Source organism: Peromyscus eremicus, chromosome 6 (assembly GCF_949786415.1).
Source record: "Peromyscus eremicus chromosome 6, PerEre_H2_v1, whole genome shotgun sequence".
NCBI classification, from domain to species: domain Eukaryota; kingdom Metazoa; phylum Chordata; class Mammalia; order Rodentia; family Cricetidae; genus Peromyscus; species Peromyscus eremicus.
Genome location: NC_081421.1, coordinates 79,721,055 through 79,741,739, shown reverse-complemented (window position 1 = coordinate 79,741,739; position 20,685 = coordinate 79,721,055).

Sequence of the window (20,685 nt, the reverse complement as noted above, 5' to 3'; positions counted from 1 at the left end):
GTTTTGAGACAGGGTCTCCTGTAACCCAGATTGGCCAGGAATTGGTTAGGGCTAAGAGTGACCTTGAACTCCTGATTCTCCTGCTTCTACTTCTAGAGGCTTGTGTGCTACTATTCTGGTTTAGTCACCACTGGAGAAGCCAGGGCTGCTTCCACATCTGGACGGCATAATACCAACTGAAGAACTTTTATAACATGTCCAATTTCTTCAAATATGAAGGATGCTTCTTCCTATTATGTGCTTGATCAGGAACAATATATTTAACTCACAGTCATTGTTTAAAATAAGTTGTATACTATTGAATGTAGCAGCTTTTAAGTAACCTGAGGTATAATTGCACATTAGAACTTTTTTTCATGTTTGGGCTTTTAATGTTTCTTTTTTATTATAGACATTATTGCCACAGTGAGGTTCTACTCTGTGCCCTGTGCTTTAAATACAAACTTTTTAGTGGTGATTTTTTTTAACCATTCAAACTATCAGTTATCATTACAGATTGTCATACCTATTAAGCTTGGCATCTTAGTCACTGTTCTATTGTTATGAAGAGCTGCAATGACCAAAGCAACTTTTATATTAGAAAGCATTTAATTGGGGGCTTGTTGAGGTTTCACAGGTTTAGTCCATTGTTATCATGGAGAGGAGCATGCAGTATGCAGCATGCAGCAAGGCACTGGAACAGTAGCTTAGAGCTGCATCATGATCTATGGGCAGAGAGAGAGAAAAAGAGGGACTCTGGGCTTGGCATGGGCTTTTGAAAACTCAGATACTAACCTCAGTGACACACTTCCTCCAACAAGGTATAGTTCTTAATCCTTTTAATCCTTTCAAATAGTGCCACCCCTTGGTGACTAAGCATTCATGTATATGAGTCTGTGGGGCAATTTTTATTCAAAACACCACTGTTGGCTTGATCCCCCCCTTTCAATTTCCTGAAGCCCATCCTCAACTGAACACTTCTACTGTCAGTATTACCCTTCTACGTTTATACCATGTGTGATCTACTACTCTCTCTATGACTGTCCTTTCAAGCCTCTTTCCCCCTATGTCCTGAACACCTGCCTAGTTTCCTGGCATCTACTGTGGTGGTTTGAAAGAAACTAGCCCCACCCCCAGGATACAAGATTAACTCAAAAAAATCAGTAGCCCTCCTATATACAAATGATAAATGGGCTGAGAAAGAAAGCAGAGAAACATCACCCTTTAAAATAGCCACAAATAATATAAAATACCTTGGGGTAACTCTAACTGAGCAAGTGAAAGCAACTGTTTGATAAGAACTTTAAGTCTCAGAAGAAAGAAATTGAAGAAAATATCAGAAAATGGAAAGATCTCCCATGATCATGAATAGGTAAGATCAACACAGTAAAAATGACAATCTTACCAAAAGCAATCTACAGATTCAATGCAATCCTCATCAAAATCCCAAAACAATTCTTCACAGACTTGGAAAGAGCAATACTTAACTTTATATGGAAAAATAAAAAACCTAGGATAGCTGAAAGAATCCTGTATAATAAAGCAACCTCTGGAGGCATCAAAATTCCTGACTTCAAGCACTACTATAGAGCTATAGTAGTAAAAACAGCTTGGGACTGGCATTAAAACCAATATGTGGACCAATAGAATCTAATTGAAGACCCTGACATTAATCCACATATCTATGAACATATGATTTTCAACAAAGAAGCCAAAACAGTACCATGGGAAAAAAGCATCTTCAACAAATGGTGCTGGCATAACTGGATGTCAACATGCAAAAGATTGAAAATAGATCCATATCTGTCACCCTGCACAAAACTCAAGTCCAAGTGGATAAAAGACCTCAACATAAATCTAGTTACACTGAACTTGATAGAAGAGAAAGTAGGAAGTAGCCTTAAACACATCAGCACAGGAGACCCCTTCCTACATATAACACCAGTAGCACAGACACTGAGAGCAACAATTAATAAATGGGACCTTCTGAAACTGAGAAGCTTTTGCAGAGGAAAGGACATGGTCAATAAGACAAAATGACAGCCTACAGAATGGGAAAAGGTCTTCACTAACCCCACATCTGACAGAGGGCTGATCTCCAAAATATATAAAGAACTCAAAAAGCTAGACTTCAAAATACTGAACAATCAATACAATTGAAAAATGAGCTACAGAGCTTAACAGAGAATTCTCAACAGAAGAATCTCAAATGGCTGAAAGACATTTAAGGAATTGCTCAACATCCTTAGTCATCAGGGAAATGCAAATCAAAACGACTCTGAGATACCATCTTACACCTGTCAGAATGGCTAAGATCAAAAACATTGAGGACAGCTTATGTTGGAGAGGATGTGGAGCAAAGGGAACACTCCTCCACTATTGGTGGGAATACAAACTTGTACAGCCACTCTGGAAACGAGTATAGCGGTTTCTCAGAAAATTGAGAATAAGCCTTCCTCAAGACCCAGCTATACCACCCTTGGGCATATACCCAAGGAATTCTCAATCTTACCACAAGGACACATGCTCAGCTATGTTCATATCAGCATTATTTGTAATAGCAAGAACCTGGAAACAACCTAGATGCCCCTCAACTGAAGAATGGATAAATAAAATGTGGCACATATACACAATAGAGTACTACTCAGCAGTAAAAAAACAATGACATCATGAAATTTGCAGGCAAATTGGATAGAACTAGAAAACATCATCCTGAGTGAGGTAACCCAGACTCAGAAACACAAATATAGTATGTATTCACTCATAAGTGGATACTAGATGTGAGAGAAGGGATGGCCAGACTGCAACCCACAGCTCCAGAGAGGCTAGCTAAAAGGGAAAGACCCTAGGAGGGACACATGGATGACCCAGCGAAGAAGTGGATGAGATCTACATGGGCAGACTGGGAGTGGGCAGGGTGGCAGAGGGCGAGGAGTGGGGGATGAGAACATAGGGAAATGGGAGGGTTGAGCTGGAACAGGGACAGAGTGGGAGGGCAGGGAGGGAGATACCATGATAGATGAGGACATCATGGGAGTAGGAAGAGGCAGGGTGCCAAGGAGGCTCTCAGGAATCCACAAGGATGACCCCACCTTGGTCTGCTGGCAGTGGTCCAGAGGGTGCTTGGACTGGTCTACTCTGGTGACCGGTCTAGTGAATTCCCTAACTGCCATCATAGAGCCTCTGTCCAGTGACTGATGGAGGCAGATGCAGAGATCCATGGCCAGGCGCCAGGCTGAGCTCCGGGGAATCCAATCCATGAGAGAGAGGAGGGATTCTGCAGGCAAGAATGTCAAGATCATGATGGGAAGATGTGCAGAGATGACCGCCACACTGGTGGAAGCCCATGAACTGTAGACTAGTGGCTGTGGAGCCTCCATGGGACTGGACTAGGCCCTTTGGATATGGAAGACAGTTGTTTGACTCAAACTGTTTGGGGAGCACCCAGGCAAGGGGATTAGGATTCCTCCCTGTTGCATGGGCAGGCTTTTGGGAGCCCGGTGCCTGCGATGTGATGCCTTGTGCAGCCTTGGTGAAATGGGGAGGGGCTGGGACCTGCCTAAGCTCAGTGTGTCGGGCTCTGCTGACTCCCCATGGGAGATCTTGATTTGGGGGATGTGGGGAAGTAGGGTGGCTTGGGAGGGAGGGCTGGAGGGTGGGAGGATGGAGGAGGAGGGATCTGTGGGTGGTATGTAGAGTGAGTAGAAAATTTCTTAATAAAGAAAAATTTTTAAAAAAAGAAAAAAGAAAATAGCTCCCCAAGACTCACAGGGAGTGGCACATTTAGGAGGTGTGGCCTTGCTGGCATAGGTGTGGCTTTTTGTAGAAGTATGTCACTGGAGGTGGGCTTTGAGATCTCAGAAGCTCAAGCCAGGCCTAGTGTGTCTCAGTTTCTTCCTGCTGCCCTCAGATCAAGATGTAGAACTCTCAGCTACCTCTCCAGCATCACGTCTGCCTGCCATGGTGATAATGGACTAAACTTCTGAACTGTAAACTACCCCCAATTAAGTGTTTTCCTTTATAAGAGTTGCCATTGTCATGTCTCTTCACAGCAATAGAAACCCTAAGACATCTACCCTCCCTTGCTTGCTGGCAGACATGCACAAATAGAAAATTAGAACTATGATCTACATTTCACATAGAACATGTAGTGTTTATCTTTCTAGTTTGGGCTACATCAATATAATATTTTTCAGTACTATCCATTTTTCTGACAAATTTGATAATGTCTTCTTATGACTGAATAAAATTCCTCTGTGTGTACACACCACATATTTATTGTCTCTTTCTCTGTTGGTGGATACCTAAACTTATTGTGTTTTGTTGATATTGTGAAAACAGCAGCAGTAAACTTGGATTGCAGGAAACAAGAGTCCTTTGACTACATGCCCAGAAGGGATAGAGCTGGGTCACATGTTACTGTGTTTTAGCTCCACACTGATTTCTATTGTCATCTCACCAATTTATACTCCTTCTTAAGTGAATAAGTATTCCTCTTCCCTCACATACTCTCCAGAATGTGTTCTCACTATTTTCTTGATGCTAGCCATTCAGGCCGGGAGTGAGTCTTGGAATAGTTTACACTACATTCCTGATAGCTAAGGATCTTGGACATTAAAAAAAGTATTTATTGGCTATTTGTATTTCTTCTTTCTGATCAGCTTCCTAGCCCAGTTTTTGATTGAGTTGTTTATTTTTCTGGTATTTGTCTTTTGAGTTCTTTGCACTTTCTAGGTAGCAATTCTCCTTCAGCTAAATAGCTAGCAAAGATTTCCTCTCATTCTTCTGACTTGGTTAACTGTTTCCTTCACTATACAGAAGACTTTTTAATGTCATGATATTAGTTGATATCTTATTGGTTGATAATTGGCCTAATTCCTGACTCAATTAGAGTCCTATTCAGAAAGACTTACCTACCTTGAAGTATTTCCCCCACATTTCTCTTCTAGTAGTTTCATATTTTTAGGTCTTATGGTAATTAATGTCTTAGATTCATTTGGAATTGTTTTGTGCAATGTGCAAGATAAGGATTTCATTCTTCATACATATTTAGTTTTCCCTGCATTTCCCTGCATCATAAAGTTGAAAGGCTGCCTTTCCTCCACTGAGTATTCTTGGCATCTATCAAAAATATCTGAGTCTTCCATTCCATTGATCTATATGACTTTTTCTGCCAATATCATGCTGTTTTTTTTATTTTCCTGATGAACATAAATGCAAAATTCTCAACAAAGCACTTGTTAGTTGAACTTAACAACACACCAAAAGGATCACTCATCACTACCAGGTAGTTCTTTATTTGAGGGATGAAGAGTTGGTTCAAAACATGCAAACCTGTATATCACATAAATGAACTTGGGGACAAAAATCACATCATCATTTTTATAGATGAAGAAAAGACATTTGACAAAACTCAATATCGCTTTTGATAAAATTTTTGAAGACACTCAAAGGAGAAGAAACATTCTTACAGGCTAGAGAGAGACTCAGTGGTTAAGATGTCATACTACTCTTCCAGAGGATCTAATTTCAGACCCAAATGCCCTTAATAGATGGCTCACAACTGTCTATATCTCCAGCTCTAAGAGATCCAACATCATTTTCTTACTTCCACAGGCATCTGTATACACACCTATACAGACACACACAAAACTTTTAAAAAATATTTTTGTCTTAGTTATAATTTTCTGTTGCTGTGATAAAACATATCAGCCTGGAGAAGAAAGAATTTATTTCATCTCATAGCTTATAGTCTATTATTCATGGAATTCAGGGCAAAAACTCAAGGCAAGGACCTGAAGACAGGATCTGACACAGATTCCATGGAAGAGTACTCCTTATTGGCTCTCTCCCTATGGTTTGCTCAGCCTATTCTATTACATACCCCAGATCACCAGCGTAGAGGTGGCACCACCCACAGCAAACTGGGCCTGCTACACCAATCATCAACAAAGAAAAATGTACCACAGACTTGCCTACAGAACAATCTGGTGAGGGCATTTTCACAATTGAGGTTGTCAAAGCTTCAGCTGTTCTTCCTGACCCCTTTCTGCCTTCAGAACTAGTACCACCAGGGTGATTTTCCCACTACCAAGTTTGGCTGCCAGCATGATATGCATCCTCAACCCGCTCTGAACCAGAGCTTCTATCTCTGAAGTAAAACTTCCTAAAAGACTTCTCAGTCTCTTCTTAATCACCACTAAATTCTCAGCTACAGCTAACCATTATCAGTTGTCCCAGCAAAGCAGTTTCATGTTAGTTGTTCTTAATTCAAAATATTAAATGGCCCTCATAGAGTGTTTAAGAAACTCTCAAACTTTACTCTGAAGCTCCATAAGCCAGTCTTCCATTGTATGCACTCCACTTCAGTTTATCCTCTTAGTTCCCACAGAATAATCCACTGAGCTCTGAGCACTCAATGGCTTTTCCAGCACAAAATTCCAAAGTCCTTCCACAATCCTTGCAAAATCATGATCCAGAGTGTTGCGAAAATACCCCATGACTGTTAGCAATTTGTCTTAGAGTTTCTATTGCTGTAATAAAACACAATGACTACAGTCATCTTCATGAGGAAAGGGTTAATTTTATCTTTTTTTATTTAAGAATTTTTTTTCATTTTTACATACCAACCACTGTTCCCCCTCCCTCCCCTTTTCCCACCCCATCCCACCTCCTCCCACCCACCCCCTCATCCACTCCTCATAGGGGGTAAGGACTCCCTTGTGTAGTTAACATAGGCTGGCATACCAAGTTGGGGCAGGACTAAGCCCCTACCTTCTGCATCAAGGCTGAATAAGGAATCCCATCATAGGGAATGGGCTCTAAAAAGCCAGTTCATGTACCTGGGATAAGTCCTGGTCCCACTCCCAGAGGACCCACAAATAGATCAAGCTACACAACTGTCACCCTCATTCAGAGGGCCTAGTGTGGTCCCATGCAGGCTCCGCAGCTGCCAGTCCAGAATCCATGAGCTCCTGCTACCTCAGGTCAGCTATCTCTGTGGGTTTCCCCATCATAATCTTGTTCCCCCCCCACACCTTGCTTCTCTGATCCCTCCTCACTCTCTTCAACTGAACTCCAGGATCTTGGCCTAGTGCTTCACTGTGGGTCTCTGCATCTGCTTCCATTAGTCACTGGATGTAGGTTCTATGAAGACAATTAGGGTAGTTACCAATCTGAGTACAGGGGAAGGCTAGTTTAGGCACACTCTCCAACTTTGCTAGGAGTCTTAGCTGGGGACATCCTAGAGATTTCCCTATCACTAGGTTTCTCCCCAACCCCATAACGGCTCACTCTATCAAAATATCTCTTTCCTTACTCTCCTTCTCTGTCCCTCCCCCAACTTGGCCACTTTGAACCCTCATGTTCCCATCCCCCATCCCCTGTCCTCTACTGCCCCCTCCTAGTGTACCAAGAGATCTTAATCATTTCCCTTTCCTGGGTAGATCCACCTGTGTCCCACTTAGTGTCCTCCTTTGTACCTGGCTTCTTTGGGGTTGCAGATTATATCCTGGTTATCCTTTGCTTTTTATCTAATAATCAACTTATGAGTGAGTACATACCCTGTTTGTCTTTCTGAGTCTGGGTTACCTCACTCAGGGTGTTTTTCTCTAGTTCCATCCATTTGCCTGCAAATTTCATGATGTCATTGTTTTTTACATCTGAGTAATATTCCATTGTGCATATGTGCCACATTTTCTTCACTCACTCCTCGGTTGAGGGGGCAACTAGGTTATTTCCAGGTTCTGATTACTGCAAATAATGCTGCTATAAACATAGTTGAGCAAATGTCCTTGTGGTGTGGTTGAGCAACTTTTGAGTATATGCCCAGGAGTGGTATTGCTGGATCTTGAAGTAGGTTGATTCCCAATTTTCTGAGAAACTGCCATACTGATTTCCAGAGTGGCTGTACAAGATTGCACTCCTACCAGCAGTGCCAGAGTGTTCCCCTTTCTCCACATCCTCTCCAAAATAATCTGTCACCAGTGTTTTTGATTTTAGCCATTCTGACAGGTGTAAGATGGTATCTCAGTTTCATTTTGATTTGCATTTCCCTGATAGCTAAGGATATTGAGCAATTCTTTCAATTTCTTTCAGCCATTTGAGATTTTTCTGCTGAGAATTCTCTGTTTAGATCTGCACTCCATTTTTTAAATTAGATTATTTGGTGTTTTGATGTCTACTTTCTTGAGTTCTTTATATATTTTGGATATCAGCTCTTTGTCAGATGAGGGGTTGGAAAATATCTTTTCCCATTATGTAGGCTGTCATTTTGTTTTATTGGCCATGTCTTTTGCCCTACAAAAGCTTCTCAGTTTCATGAGGTCCCATTTATTAATTGTTGCTCTCAGTGTCTATGCTACTAGAGATATATTTAGGAAGTGGTCTCCTTTGCCAATGTGTTCAAGGCTACTTCCCACTTTCTCTTCTATTTGGTTCAGTGTAACTGGTCTTATATTGAGGTCTTTAATGCAATTGGACTTGAGTTTTGTGCATGGTGAAAGATATGGGGTCTATTTGCAATCTTCTTCATGTTGAAATCCAGTTATGCCAGCATCATTTTTTGAAGATACTTTCTTTTTTCCATTGTACAATTTTGGCTTCTTTGTAAAAAATCAGGTGTTCATAGGTGTGTGGATTAATGTCAGGGTCTTCAGTTCAATTCCATTGATCCACATGTCTGTTTTTATGCCAGTACCAAGCTGTTTCTATTATTATAGCTCAATAGTAGAGCTTGAAGTCAGGGATTATTAATAAAATCAAACCTGAAGCCAGTTATTGGGGTGAATGCTGGAAGATCAGAGAAGCAGAACAAGCCACAGCTACCTCACCTTGTCAGTTCCTCAGCTGATCCTGTTTCCTTAGACTGGAAGCCTCTGAGTCCTCATCCAGAATGGGTCTCAGCTGAACTGTTGCTTAATGTAGAAGAACAGTCTTATTAAATAAGAAACACAGAGCCAATTGCAGAGTTAAAAGCCCAAGAGGTCAGAGCAGTAGCTGAGAGCTGAGCTTACCCTTCGCTGCTACTGTTGTCCTTCCTCTCAGCAAAAGGCCTACTTCCTGTGTGTCTGTCCTTTTTATTGACTTTCTGTTCTGCCTTCTTATTGGTTGTAAACCCAACCACATGTCTTCCTCATCACTGCCTGTCTATACAGAACTCCAGGTCTTCTATGGTTGGTATTGAGATTAAAGGCATGTGTCTCCATGCTGGCTGTATCCTTGAACACACAGAGATCCGCCTGGCTCTGCCTCCCAAGTTCTGGGATTAAAGGCGTGCGCCACCACCACCTATCCTCTGTGTTTAATATTGTGGCTGTTCTCTTCTCTGACCCCAGATAAGTTTATTAGCATGCACAATATTTTGGGGAACACAATACCACCACAATCATGTGTTTTTTTCTTTCAATTTGTTTATATGGTGAATTACACTGACAGATTTTCATATGTTGAACCATCCCTGCATTTCTGGGATGAACCCTGCACTCCTCCACTGCTGCAATCTTGTACAGACACTCTGGAAATCAGTATGGCAGTTTCTCAGAAAACTGTGAATCACCCAATCTAAAGATCCAGCAATGCCACTTCTGGGCATATACCTAAAAGTTGCTCAACCATACCACAAGGACATTTGCTCAACTATGTTCATAGCAGCATTATTAGTATTAGCCAGAACCTGAAAACAACCTAAATGCCTCTTAACCAAAGTATGGGTAAAGAAAATGTAGTACATTTACAAAATGGAGTATTATTCAGTGGTTAAAATAAAACAAAACAAAAAACAAAAACAAACAAACAAAAACAACATCATGAAATTTGCAGGCAAATGGATGGAACTAGAGAAAATCATCCTGAGTGAGGTAATCTATACCCAGAAAGACAAACATGGTGTGTACTCACTATTTGATCATTAGATGCAAAGCAAAGGATAAACAAGATACAATCCACAACCCCTGAGAAGCTAGGAAAAGAGGAGGGCCCTAAGAGGAACACATATGGATTGCCCCAGAAAGGGGAAAGGGTTAAGATGTCCTGGGTAAATTGGGAGGGGAGAGTGGAGATAAAGCAATGGGGAGTGGGAACATGAGGGTTTAAGATGGCCAAGTTGGGGGAAGTATGGAAAGGGAGAGCAATTAAAGAGATATTTTGACAGAGTGAGCCATTATGGGGTTAGGCAGAAATCTGGTACTAGGGAATCCCCAGGAACTCACAAGGATGTCCCGAGCTAAGATACCTAGAAATGGTGAAGAGGGTACTTGAACTAGCCTTCCCCTGTATTCAGATTGGTAACTACCCTAATTGTCTTCACAGAACCTACATCCAGTGACTGATGGGAGCAGATGCAGAGACCCACAGTGAAGCACTAGGCCAAGATCCCGGAGTTCAGTTGAAGAGAGGGAGGAAGAATTAGAGGAGGAAAGGGGGGGCGGGGAAGATCATGATGGGAAAAACCACAGAGACAGCTGACCCAAGCTAGTGGGAGCTCATAGATTCTGGACTGGCAGCTGGGGCCTGCATGGGACCACATTAGGCCCTCTGAATGAGGGTAACAGTTGTGTGGTTTGATCTGTTTGTGAGTCCTCTGGGAATAGGTCCAGGACTTATCCCGGGTACATGAACTGGCTGTTTAGAGCCCATTCCCTATAGTGTGATGCCTTACTCAGACTTGATGCAGGGGGCAGGGGCTTGGCTCTGCCTCAACTTGGTATGTCAGCCTATGTTGAATAACCAAGAGAAGCCTTACTCCCTCAGGAGTGGATGGGATGGAATGAGGGGTGGTAAGGGGGTGGGAGAATGAAAGGGAGGAAGAACAGTGGTTGGTTTTTAAAATGAAAAAAAAATATTTTAAATAAAAAAAATAAGAAGAAAGAAAGCACAATAAAAATACAAAAAGAAGCTTAAGTTCCCTTATTTGAGCATATGATTCTATACATGAGACCCTAAATATTCTTCCATAAAACCTTAGAATTGATAAATTTTTTGGTATATATATATATATATATATATATATATATATATATATATAACTTAATTTCATATATCAGCCACAGATTCCCACGTCCTCCCTCCTCCCACCCCTCAGCCCTCCCCCCAACCCACCCCCCATTCCCACCTCCTCCAAAGCAAGGTCTCCCCTGGGGAGTCAGCCCAGCCTGGTAGACTCGGCCAAGGCAGGTCCAGTCTCTCCTCCCTACACTAAGGCTGAGCAAAGTGTCCTAGCATAGGCCCCAGGCTCCAAAAAGCCAGCCCATGCACCAAGGACAGGTCTCAGCTCCACTGCCTGGGGGCCTCCCAAACAGTTCAAGCTAATCAACTATCTTACTTATCCAGAGGGCCTGGTCCAGTTCCATGATAAATACTTTTAATAAAGTTTCTGGATACATAATTAACACAAAATTCAACGACCTTCCTATATGCTAACAGCAGAAATGTTGAGGAAGAAAGCAGGGAACAATCTTATTTGTAATTGCCTCATAAAATACCCTTAAATAAGCCAAGAAAGTGAAAAGCACTTACAAGGAAAACTTTAAAATATTCAAGAGAGAAATTGAAGCAAGTAGGCAATAGAAAGAACTCAGATGCTCATGGATTGGGGCAATCAATATTATTAAAATGCTATCTTATAAAAATAAATATACATATTTAATGCAATTATCATCAAAATATCAACATCAGTTAATTTGCAAAAAGGTTTCCATTAGTGTGTTGAACTGTGTCTGGGGTGTAGAGAGGAAGTCCCTTAGTTGGTAGGATAGGAATCTGAGTGCAAAGTTTCATTAGTTAGTGACTAAAATGGGCCTTTTTCTCTACGGTCAAATGGGAAGATAATATTTGGCATGAACCAGAGGCAGATGGCATTCTCTTTGTTCAAAGCCCACCAGGAGCCAATTTTGTCTATTTGTACTGCAAATAGAAAGTATGTATTTAGGGATAGCCAGTGCCTTGATCTAAAATCAGCTTCCTGTTGTAAACAACTCTGTAATTGGACATTTCCTTTCCTGACTGCCTGGTCTCAAATAACTGACTCAGAGGCTGAATATGAATTATAAATGCTTGGCTGATAGCTCAGGCTTGTTACTAGCTAACTCATACATTTAAATTAACCAATATTTCTAGTTATGCTTTGCCATATTGTGATACCTTTATTAGCATGACGTGTTCACCTCCTTCTTCCTCTGCATCTGACGGGTGACTCCTCACTCTACCCTTCTCCTTTTCATAATCCTTAGTTTGGTCACCCCACCTATACTTTCTGCCTGGCTACTGGCCAATCAGCATTTTATTAAACTAATTTGAATGACAAATCTTTACAGTATACAAGAGGATTATTCCACAGCATTTCCCCCTTTTTATATAACTAAAAAAGAAGGTTTTAACTTTAACATAGTAACATTATATATAACAAAAACCAGTTATTATATAAGGATTACAGTAACAATATCCAGTCCATTTGCACTTGGCAAAATTAGAGGAAAATACCTAATTATCTATCTTATTTTAGTGAATCTAATATTTTGTATCTAATTTACTTTTCATTATAACTAAGGAAAACTATAATTATCACTATTTAGTCTGCAGCTCCATCAAAGACCCCAGAAGGATGAAATGTTACCTAATGACAGGGATATCTCACTGCCTGGACAGTCACCCAAAGTTCCTCTGTAACATGGGGGCATCCAACTCTGGCTTACAAGCCTAATATATCTGACAGACTTTCCTGTGAAGCAGGGAATTTTGAAGGACTGTCCTATCTTGTCTTGGCAAAGTTTGGCTGTCACCTTTCTTGCATCCTGGTTGTCCAGTTTGTACAGTAACTGTCAGCAATTGAGGCAAGGGCAGTTTTTTGCCCATATGGCTAACTTTTGTCATAAAGAAAACAACTCCATATGGAGTTTCTTCAATACCCATCATCCTCTTTGAAGTAATTGGTGCTGCCAGGAGCAGACAGACCTGTCTCACTGTCAAGAAAATTCTAAGTTCTTAAAAATTTTTAAATGCCATATTCTGTAGGTCTTTGAAGTGTTTGAAGATTGCCTATCTATCTGAAATATATCTCTGTATGACATTGAAAACCTTATTAACATGACTATAAGTTTGTTATTATTGATGACTATTAATCTGTATTTCTTAGTTATATATTACATTTTTAAATGAGATGCATACACATAATACCATAAACAAGAGTAGAAATATACATACAGAATAACAAAATTAACTTTAAATTTGTATCAATAGATCAAATCCATACCAGCATAAAATATGTAAGATTAATAGTTGTTTTTTGCATTGTAGTAGATTCAATAATCTACCCCTTTATCCTCTCACTTCTATATCTCCTTTTCTTTTTACAATGAGATCCCTGAATCTATTCTTCTCTGTTTACCTTTTTCTGACCATTACCAATAACAACTTGTAACTGACTCCCTAAACAATAATAAATATTCATAATTTATTTTTGGGAATGTGGGCATAGTTCTCTAGACTACTTCCTGCTGATTGTGGGTGCTGGTAATCTTTGGGAGACCCTGAGAAAATTTAGGATTATGGTCAAGTCCTGACTGGAGTAGTCTGTGAGGCTGGATCATCTCATCCAGCATCCTTGAAGCTGTTCTGGATGTGGAACTCACAGGAAATTGTAACAGAGATGTTCTGAAGTATTGAATTATCTGGGCCATCTATTCTCATCAGAAATTTTCCTAGATAAAACCTGTTTTTTCCTAACCAAGAATGAATCCAGAGCCTCCCATTTCCTGTGGAAATAAAAGAAGAATCTCTTTCCCAAAGCAACATATCTTTTGACTTAAATTTTGAAGTCAAGGTATTTTTAAAATATATAAGTTGGTTTAATTTAGCAGCTTTCATAATCAAATGTCTCTCAGCAGTTATCATGTATTCATTAGCCATCAAATATTTAAAGACAACACAATAACATACAGTATCCAGACTCTCTGTATATTTTCCATTTTACATGGCTTATTATATTTTTTATTATTCTATTCCTCTTTAAGGATTTTTTCTACCCTTTTTCTTTTCTCTCACAAGCCTACATATATTTTTAAACATACTGTGACCTGTGTAGAGGCTCTTTTTGTCTGAATCTGTCCTTACTATGCATTTGTAACCTTTTCTCTCTGCATGAGCAAAAAAACCCACTATGTATCTTAAATCATGGCATGCTGGTGCTGGCTCCTCCCCCTTGGTAACCTGAAAGTCTAGTCTCATAGCAGAGGCATGCTTACTTCCAGCTCTGAGAGCCATGTTTACTGCCCAAAGTCTGAGAATTTTCTAATTCCATGCTGTCATGGAGGAGCATGCCACTGGCTGCCCATAAACACCATATTAAGTGTTGGTAGTGACCTCTTAAAGGAGCCACCCATTTTTTGCCAATATCCCTGAGCCAGGAAGCCATCTCTTAAAGGAACCATGCCTCTGCTCACTGCCAGCAAACAGAGCCCACCAGAGAACAGGTAGCTACCAAGAAGTTGTGCTTGACTCTGTTCTTTTGTGTGTTTGAAATAATTTTTTAAAGCTTTCTCAGGCTTTATGTGGAATTTGAGTGCCATATGTAATTGGACATTTCCTGTCCTGACTGCCTCTTCCCAAATAACCAACTCAGAAGCTAAATATGAATTATAAATGCTTGGTTGATAGCTCAGGCTTGTTACTAGCTAACTCTGATTAAATTATCCCATATTTCTATGTATGTTTTCCAATATGGTGTACATTTATTAGCATGGCACATTCACCTACTGCTCCCTCTGTGTCTGGGTGGTGACTCCTCACTCTGTCCTTTTCTTTCCCATCATCCTTAATTAGGTCACCCTGCCTATACTTCCTGCCTCTCTACTGGTCAACTAGCATTTTATTAAACTATTTAGAGTGACAGATCTTTATAGTGTATAAGAGTATTATTCCACAGCACTACTCTTATAGTATGTAGAGACAATGCCAATGCCCCTTGCTGGGATCCCCAGTGGAAGGTGGTAAAATTGTAACTTCATAAATAAGTTGAAGTAAAATTGAAAGAATATGTTGCTGCCAAAACCAGAAGACCAACAGATATTAAAAAAAGCAGTATGTGTAAAAGCTAACATTAACTGTAGTCAGAATTTTCAGCTTATTCTTAAGAATTTAACTAAGGTTGATGGATTTTAGACTTTGCGAATAGCCATTTGTTCCCTGCTTCTACTTTCAATGTAAAGATATATGTTCAAATTGGCTGTGCTTGTAGGAAAAATTCTGATACAATGATACCATCCATAGAATGTGAGGAATAAGGAAGTTTTTAAAAGATTCTGTACAGGTCCTGAAGACACAGAATACAGGAAATAGCTAAGCTGCTTAAATTACCCATGAGCTCAGTCATGGACCCAACAGAAATATGTCAATGTGGTGCACCTGGAAAAGGCATTCTGTGCCCCCAGCTCCATGTATGGATTCTGAGAAAGCACTTGGGTCCAGCCTTTCTCAGCAGTGGTCAGAAATAAGACTTGCTGGTTGCACAGGAACTCCTAGAGACCCACAACTGGGTTTCCAATCTCATCACCAAGTAGAGACTGAAATGGCTCTAAGTTTTGGCATCAGTCTTCCTAAGCAGTGGTCTAAAATTAGTTCCAATACTGGTCTAGAAACTCAGAAGTAAATATGACTCCCTGAGTCTTCTGGGCAGGTCTTTTCACTTTGGTGCTGAAAATGGCCCTTGTTACAGCCCTACAACTCAGTTACTTCCCCTCAAAAGTAGAGCTGGCAGAACTGTCAGCCTAAAAATCTACCCCATAACCTAGCAAGTCTTCCAGGAATCCAAAGGAAGACAACCAAAGGAAGACAGACTCTCTCTCTCTCTCTCTCTCTCTCTCTCTCTCTCTCTCTCACACACACACACACACACACACACACACACACACATACACACACACACACACACACACACACACACATACACACACACACATACACACACACAGCAATAGGCCCATTGTTTGTAGTTACTGAAGTGGATCCCCATCCCAGAACAAGTACCAGAGACCCTGGTAATAAACTGTGTTGGTCACACTTTTCATCACTGTGACTAAATACCAAAATATTATAAAGGAGGAAGTTTTGATTTTTACTTATGGTTTCAGAGGTTTGGGTCCATGGAAGAGCAGATAAACCTGACATCAGAGGAAGCAGGGAGGGAGAATGTTTGCACTAGTGCTCTTTTATTTTATCTGGTCTCACAATCAATGGATTATGCTACTCACATTTATTTACATGTCTGGAAAGTACATGTGTACTTTACTAATCTTAGGTGCTTCTGAATCTGTAGCTAGAGTTTTCCTGCCTGGCCCATAATCAGGACAAATCTCTCTCACCTGCCAGTCCCTCAGCCGCTCAGACCCAACCAAGTAAACAGAAAGACTTATATTGCTTACAAACTGTATGGCCATGGCAGGCTTCTTGCTAACTGTTCTTATAGCTTAAATTAATCCATTTCTATTAATCTATACCTTGCCACATGGCTCATGGCTTACCAGCATCTTCACATGCTGTTTGTCATCGCAGCGGCTGGCAGTGTCTCTCTCAGCCTTCCACTTCCCAGCTTTATTCTCCTCCTTGTCCTGCCTATACTTCCTCCTGCCTGACGACTGGCCAATCAGTGTTTTATTTACTAACCAATCAGAGCAACACATTTGCCATACAGAACATCCCACAGCATGAATCTAACTAAATTGAAAGCCAAATTCACAATTGTAAGTCTACTTCTTGTCAATTTAACACTCAAACATATTGCATTAAACCAAATCATCTATTTATGGCTCCCCAAAGACTCATGTCTGTCTCCTAATGCATGTGTAGACTGATACTGTGGGGAAAAAAGCATTGGCTTTAATGCTGGCTACCTTATTAAAAATTCCTCAAGTCTAACAGTATCAGTCTTTTCTTCCTGTTGCAGTGCAGGTTGACTGTGGGTAATTTTCTAAAATCAGGGCTTGTCTCCACAAGATAGTCGGGAGTTTCTTAATCAGCCTCCTAATTTCCAGGAGGAAGAAGCACATTTAGTGTAGGAAGAAAGTGCCCCACTCCAGACAGCCAGGGGTAAGTTATTTTCTTTTTTTTAGATTACAATATAGACATTTCACTTTTTGATTTCTCCCCCCAACACATACACCCTCTCATATACCCCTTCTTGCTGTCTTTCAAATTTGTGGCTTCTTTTGTCATTAATTTTTATTGCATGCACATATGTATATGTACATACTCATAAATTCTTAAATATAACCTGCTCATTCTGTATAATTCTACCTGTGTGTATGTTTTCAGGATTCACTATGTAACACTGAACAACAAATTGGTGTGCTCTTCCTTGGGGAAGACCACCTTCTCTGCTTTCAGTTTTAGTCATTTGCCTAAAGTTCTTTGTGGAAAATTGAGGCCTCCTGGGCTTTTCCTTGTCTACTTTGTCATGCCATCCTTGTTCAGCTCATGTTTGGGTAGTCATGTGTTGTGGGATAGTCAATCACACTGTGAAACCTGAGTTTGCATTTGCATTAATTAAATAAAATCAACCTTGAGTCAGGAGGCCAGAGTTAGCAACTAGTTGACAGAAAGCAATCATAGAGAGTCAGACGGTGACTATAAGACAATAGAGAGATGCACAGGAAGTAGCAGGGAGGGATTTTCTATGGCATGTGGTTGTTTGTTTGTTTGTTTTGGCAGAGTGGAAGGATGCTCTCTTTTGGAGATGCTGGCAAAGAGAGAAAGTCAGCTAGTTGCTACTCAGCATCTCTGAGCTAGCAGGTTTTCACCCTAGCCTTTGACTCCTGAGTCTTATTGAAAAATAGAATGATAGAGATTTAAATAAAAATTATATTTGGCAGAAGCTACATGGACAGTGCCTGTGGGAACAGAATTCCCACCAGGCCACAGCCTGAACAGCTGGCCATGCCAGAGAAGCAGGCCAGTAACTATGGATCCTGCAATTGCTGGCTGAAACAGCAGTAGATTAAAGTTCAGTCTCCATGCCAACAGAAAAATAATGGTCATGATGTTGAGACTTTCTGGGTATAGCTTCTGACATTACTAGGATACACAATTTCATGGAAATCTCCTTGATCCTCTAGCTCTCACAATCTTCCTGCCTCTTCTTCCATGTCTCCTGAGCCTTAGAGGCCAGTAGTGTTTTATGGATGTTTCTATTGGTGTTGGGCTCCACAACTCTGCATACTGACTATTTCTGGCTTTCTGTAGTGGTCTCCTGTCTGCTGCACAGAGAAGTTTCTTTGATGAGGGTAAAGACTGAAATTATAGGTTGGTATAAGGACAAATATTTATATATTGCCATTAGGGACTATTCTGGTTTAGTAGATTAGAGGTTGTAGACCCTCTTTCAATAACCTTGATTTCATTAGTACTGAGTAGTTGGCCAGGTTTCCAGTACCAGGCACAATTTTGCTCTTGTTGAGTAGGCCTTAAGTCCAATTAGAGAGCTATTTATCACTGTCAAGGTACATGTGCTACTGCTGTACCCTTAGGGTTATCATGTCATGCTGGTTGTTGATGTTCTCTGGCATCATAGCTGGGTAGAACTGTTGGTTGCCTCCCTCCTTTGAAGGTACCATGAAAGTTAGTCCTTTAGGAGGGGTCATCCAGGTGCCAGCTTAGGATCTCTGGATCCTGTTTCTGAAGTGTATGATGTTTTCAGTATTAGAGACTTACCTTCCATATCTGGGGGGCAACCAAGGACAATAGCAATGGGTTGTGTGTTTTGGGAGTCTTTGACAGCCCTGGCCAACAACTCAAAAAAGACCTTCTGGTCGTGGGGTTTTTGTTAGGTGGTTTTTGGGTCTTGGAATGAGCACCATCATCTCTGATGAGAAAAGTTCATTAAAACTATATATACACAAACTTATGTGTATTATAATTTTATTTTAATATAAATAGTTAATAGTGTGATACCTTCTGGCTTTTTCAGATGTCTTGAATGTTATATTGCTCTCTTCCCTCCTTCTGCATTTGCCTCTTCCTTTCCCTAAAGAGAGTCCCCACACTTTTCCCATTTCTTCTATCATGCCACTTGGATCCATACAGGAGAAAGTAGGAGATGGGTAAACAGAGCAAATTCTTAAAACCCATTACCCGCCCCCCAGGTTGAGCAGATCTGATCCAAAGGATGAAATCTGAGGTAGGAAGCACTCTGGAATGTATCATGACTTTCTCAAACAAGTAGAGAGTTGCATATCATTAATTTTGGGCTCAGGTTATGGGTCTCTCATCACTACCAATGAGGAACACAGAGGCAGACAATATAAGTTGTGATTGTACTGCATACAAAAGGGAAGAAAGGATGCTACTTATCTTAAGACTATCCTTATGTTACTGCCATAGTTGAAGCATTCACCTGGCTGCTGAAAGAGGGTTTGGGGGATAAGCCCTCATGGTACTGTGGCCACTGATGCTAAAAACAGTTGTGAGGATAGCAACAGAAACTAGAACCCAGAAACATAGATTCCACCACCTTTAAGGATGTGACTAATACATTTATTTCCCAGATGAATTTCTACAGAGATGGAATTTAGAAAAGCTTTAGGAAATGTTCAACATCCTTAGCCACCAGGAAAGTGCAAATCAAAACTACTTTAAAATTTCATCTTACATATGTCAGAATGGCTAAGATCAATAACACAGGTGATAGTTTATGCTGATGAGAATGTAGAGTAAGGGAATACTCTTTTATTGCTGGTGGGAGCACAAACCTGTACAGCCACAATGGAAATCTGTGTGGCAGTTACTTAGAAATATTGGAGTAAATCTATCTCTAGATCAAGTGATACTTCTCTTGGGCATATACTCAAAGGGCAACTAATCCTACCACAGGATTACAGATGTAAGCTTTACCAACAGAATACAAGAGGGGAAGAGAGAATTTCAGGTGTTGAAAATATGATAGAGGAAACAGATTTGTTGGTCAAAGGAAATGTTAAATCTAAATTATTCTTAACACAGAACATTCAGTAAATCTGAGACATAATGAAAAGAACAAACCTAAGAATAATAGGAATAGAAGAAGGAGAAGAATTCCTGCTCAAAGTCTCAGAAAATACATTCAACAAAATTGTACAAGAAAATATTCCCAACCTAAAGAAGGACGTATTTATAAAGGTACAAGAAGCTTACAGAACATCAAATAGATTGGACCAGAAAAAAGTCCTCTTGCCCAATAAGAAACAAAACTCAAAACATATAGAATAAAGAAATAATATTAAAAGCTGCAAAGGAAAAAGGCCAAGTAACATATAAAGGCATACTTATCAGAATTATACTTGACTTCTCAATGAAGACTCTAAAAGTCACAAGAGCCTGGACATCTTGCAGACTCTAAGAGATCATGGACAACATAGCCTAGACTACAATATCCAGCAAAATTTTCAATCACCATTGATTGAAAAAACAAGATATTTCATGACAAAGTCCAATTTAATCACAATCTATCCACAAATCTAGCCCTACAAAAAGGTACTAGAAGGAAAACTCCAAGCCTAGAAAGTTCTTTACACCCATGAAAACATAGGCAATAGATAATCTCACACCAGCAAAACCCAGAGAATGGAAACATACACACACACACACACACACACACACCACCACCACCACCACCACCACCACCACCGACAACAACAACAGCAACACAATAACAACAGCAACAACAATAACAACAACAACAAACAA